Raw genomic sequence first — 5,000 nt, 5'->3', positions numbered from 1 at the left:
TGCAAGCGGTAGGGTTTTACTGCACAGAATATTGGAAGCTGCAATAATCCATCCGAACACAGAAGACGACTAATCAGCCTTCGTCCTGCCGACCTGATATTGCCTACGCCGGACTAGTTGTCATAAGAACGAGTATAATAAGCGAGGCGTATCCTCCACCACTTGTGTGGTAATCATCCTAACCAGCGGCTAAAAGGGAAGCCTCTCAAGACATTCTGCATGAGGGCTTCTTTACATTCCGTTTTCTATAGCTGCGCACTAATATCTCGGTATTACAGCGGCCCAATTTCCTCCAATTTATCTACTCCAAAGTGAAAGGCGATTAAGTATCGTGTGTGCGGCACAAAGACCCTTACGTGTTATTACCGCGTGAAGGAGCGTGGTTTAATATCCCACCCAATTTGTCAGGCGAACCGGATCAGTGTGTGTGTCGTAATTCAGTAAGGGGCTTTTACAGTCATGTTTATTTCTCATATAGAAGTGGCATTACATTACTGCTGCTACTGCTAGTATTATTTCATTGTTATTATTGCTAGTAGTATTATAGTTATTGTTATTAATGTTATAACTATCAGTAGCGACAGTAACAGTTGTAGCAGAAGTAATAGTAATAGTAGTAGTAGTAGGAGTGGTAGTAGTAGTAGTAACAGTAGTAGTTGAAGTAGGAGTAGTATCAATATCATAATTATTATCACTATTGTTGTTATAATTAAGTTTCTCCAAAAGTGACTGAATGGTCGAGTAGACAATGCGGAACCCAAAGTTGGTCCTCTGCCAGACGTTTGGGCTGCAGTCATAGCACTGACGTCATCAGTCCATCATTCCACTGGAAGCCTGACAATAAAAGCGTACAGTGTATGTGTGTATGTGTGTGTGTGTGTGTGTGTGTGTGTGTGTGTGTGTGTGTCTGTGTCTGTGTGTGTTTGTGAAAGAGAGAGAAAAGAGTATCGGTGCACGTGTGTAAGGGACAAGCTTATAAGTTAAATCAAGAGAAATTATTCAATTATATGAATACACATAATATATTTTGAAGTCAAGGACGAATCTAATGTGCTTTTCGCTCGCTCTAGATTAGCCGGAACTGAAAAAAGTATTTGATATAATCAGATTATAAAGCTGGAACGAGCTATGACATGAAAATTTAATTTACCTTTTTTAAAAACTTTCAAGACTCGTCAGTTGGTATAATTAGACGATAAATTTATACTAAGCTAGTTCAGGTTAGGGAACGACTTTTTGAACTGCAGCATCGCCGTCACACAAGAATCCAACGGAAAGGGTTATGGGAAATCCTCTCGTATTCATTCCCTTCTCCCTTGCTATTTTTGTCTCCCTGCCGTTTTCTTTTCTCCTTTAAATCTGTAACCGCAGATAAATGGATTATGATGCCGGCGAGGGATGGGAGGAAAAGGAAAGAGAATGAGAAAAAGAGAGGGGGAGGAAGTCAGAGGGGGAGGGGGAGAGGGAGAGGGAAAGGGAGAGAGGAGGAGAGGCGAGGCAGAGGGAGAGAATATATAACACCCAAATATTTCCGGCGCGATGAAAAGCTTTGAATACCGCGCTTAGAGGATCGGATCTTATAAAAACTGATATAATCCCTTCTACATGCGATGGAATCCGATATAAATACGAGAAATCTTGCTTGAAAATAATGATCGGATCAGAGGGACAAATATATCTTCATTTATATATATATTTTTTTTTTTCCAATGCGTTTCCTAAATGTATGTAGATACTTAAATTCTTTCTCTCCAATGCTACCAGGTTTCATGTAGATTGAAGAGGGGAAACGTGACTAAAGGACGAGGTAAGTGATGGATGGACGAGGGAAACGAGGGGAAGAATGGGAGATGCTTACGTCATCTACAGGCGAGGAAGGTTTTCATCAGGCCTAGGTGGTGGTGGTGAGGGGGGGGGGGATGGGAAGGGAGTACGAGGGGAAGGAAAGCTTCATCAGCAGCAGCAGGGTGAGTGGGGGTGAGGAGAGAGGGGGAAGAAAGGGGAGACCTACGTGGAATAGGAAAAAGGTCCGTCACAGCCCGCGGCAGTAGGGAGATGTGGAGTGGGGTTGGGGGGGGGGGTGGCAGGGAAGGGGGGGTTGGAAAGAGGGGAGAGGGGGGTGAGGTAGCGAAGGCGATGGCTCGTTAGCAGGGTCGCGAACCAGTTAGGCAAGAAAATATTGCTTAATTTCCTGGAAACTTGGATGAAGATTAGATAATGGCAACCAAGTTTTTTCTTTCTTTCTTTCTTTCTTTCCCTTTTTTCCCAATTCTCAGTTTTATGGCTATTTTATTTGCATTTCTTTTGTCTCATAGCATGAAGTTGGAAAAGCAAACATCTGATCAAGCAAAAGAAAGACAAGCAATCACTAAAATTCCGAATTCTACATAAATTAAGTGCTGAGTTTCGCATAACTTAAAGGTTGGGATTGGAAACTCGAACACTTTTCTGAGGGTAAAATTATGCTTGTTTGAATAGCGATAAAATCATTGATTCATGGATGAGAACCATGGTATGGAACCGAAGGAGGCCGAATTGTAATAACTCGGAGTAATTCGTTGTCTAGGAGGAAAGAATGGTAGAAAATGCCAAGTGAGTTTGGGATATGGATAGAAATTTGTGCGCATGGTGTGTGTGTGTGTGTGTGTGTGTGTGTGTGTGTGTGTGTGTGTGTGTGTGTGTGTGTGTGAGCATGTGTGTATGAGCATGCATCTATGTACGCTTATATGTATGTATGTATGTATGTATGTATGTATGTATGTATGTATGCATGCAAGCAAATATGTCCGCAAGTATGCGTGTATCTGCATGCCTGCCGTGCGTTGTTTGTGCAGCCAGCATCCTCCCTGCAGAGCTCGTGGAGGGGAGGGGGCGAGTAGGTGTGGGAAGAAGCGGCCGTTGTTAGTAGCCCGACCAGTCCAAAGTATATTCCTTCCCCTTCGGAAAAAAAGAATAAATCTACAACACTTGGATGGCTACGAGCGAGGGTTTGAGGGGAGAGAGATGGAAGACCCAACTTGTTTTCATAGAGGAAAGGACGGGCGGTATTTTTCCGCGAGGGGAGAGGAGAGGGGAGTGTGGAAGAGGGTTGAGAGGCGGTCGATACTGGGATGGAACCCAAGTAGAAATATTAGGCGTTTGAGAATTTATCACTCCCCGTCAACCTCTCTTGACTCTCCCCCCCCCCCTAGCCCTCATCACCGTCCTACTCCACTCCCCTCCAACCCCGCCTACTGGAGACTAAAGCGGCTGAGGTTGACAGCCTATATATATCATGGGAAATTTAGGCATATGTCCTGTGAGATCTGAAACAATTCAGTGTAGAAAATCCAGTTTGATTTTTATACAAGATATCAACAATGAATAACCGAAGGCATTATGAATGAGATTCATAAAAAATAAAGCAAAAAAGTTGATCTTGCACAACATATGCTCTAATTCCTTAAACTGTAAATCCCGTGCAGTAAGTGTTTTCAATTTAAATAATAACATCAAGATTACATTCAACTCCAACGAAAAAACAAAAACAAATAAAAAAACCTCGTCCGGTCGCCACGAGGACCCCAAAGACAAAGGACAAACACACTGCGTCCTGACCAAGATACGGTGACTTAATGACCTTTCGCAAACAAAGGCAGACTCTTTAATGAGGGTGAACTTTGTATACAAATGTAAGATGGGTCTCGCCCTTAAGTGATAATGTGGGGGAGAGTGAGAGAAAGAAATTAAAATAAGGAGAAGGAAGGGAAAGAGAGGCAGGCAGACACGAGAGGAAAGGAGAGAGAGAGAGAGAGAGAGAGAGAGAGAGAGAGAGAGAGAGAGAGAGAGAGAGAGAGAGAGAGAGAGAGGGGTGGGGGGGCAAAGCCAGACAGACAGACAGGCAGAACAAGAGAAAGCATGAGAGGAAAAAAAGGAAAATGACGAGACTGAATAATTTCCCCTTTGCGAATACAAAGCCGCGCGAGCAAAGCGAAGAGCCAACTGGGCGCGGTCTCCGAAGCTGATGGTCCTTATGTCAACGCACAGCACGTGTCAGATTCCGTTGCGTCACGACCTCGATCTTCCGTCTTTCTTGCTCTCCGTCCTGGATGTAGACGGATTAGAAAAAAAAGGACAAAACGAGGGGAAAGAGAGAGGGAAAGAGGAGTGGGGGAATAAAGGAGACGGAGGGGATAAAGGGGGATAGAAGGAGGGAGGGAGAGAGGAAAGAGGGGCAAGGGAGGGAAGGAAGGAGGGAGGGAGGGTCGGGAGTAATGAATAATGGTGAGTGAGAGAGAGAGAGAGAGAGAGAGAGAGAGAGAGAGAGAGAGAGAGAGAGAGAGAGAGAGAATTAAAAATAATACAACCATGAGAGAACAACACACCTGAAAGGAAAAAAGAGACAGAGGGGGGAAAAAAATAGGAAAATGTCTATGGGAAGACAGTGATATGGGGAAGATGGATGATAAAGAGCACAGGAAAGATTAGAGGGGGAAAGAGGGAAGAGTTATGGAAAGATAGGAAGGGTGAGGAAACGCCGGAAAAGTGGGTAAAACAGAGGGGTTTTGCGAGGGGAAAGAGAGGAAAATGTGCTTGAGAAACTTTATGAGAGACAGTGGAAGGTTTATGAGGGGAAAAGAGGGGAAATGCTTGATAGGGGGAAGGTGGGAGGAGGAAATCCTGAGAGGAAACTTGGTGAGGGGTAGAACTGGTAGAGGGAAGACCGGGAGGTTCGGGAGGGAGAGGAAGAGGGGAAAGAGGGAATGGAAACGGGAATAATAAGCAAATAAATTACTGGTGAAGAATAACAGATTCCCCTCATCCATATATCCCTCTTTCATTCCCCTCAACACCCCATTTCCCCTCCCCCATCTCCCAGTCCCTCTCACCCTTAGCCTATCCTTCCCTTAGTGTTGGTTTATGGAAATAAAGGCTTAAATGCATAAAAAGTCCGTGGTGCCAGCGACCATAAGGAACAAAATCAACGCGTGTGCCAATAGCAATCTCACCCTTATGAGAGT

Source organism: Penaeus chinensis, chromosome 18 (assembly GCF_019202785.1).
Source record: "Penaeus chinensis breed Huanghai No. 1 chromosome 18, ASM1920278v2, whole genome shotgun sequence".
Lineage (NCBI taxonomy): Eukaryota > Metazoa > Arthropoda > Malacostraca > Decapoda > Penaeidae > Penaeus > Penaeus chinensis.
This window is presented reverse-complemented; position numbering follows the sequence as displayed.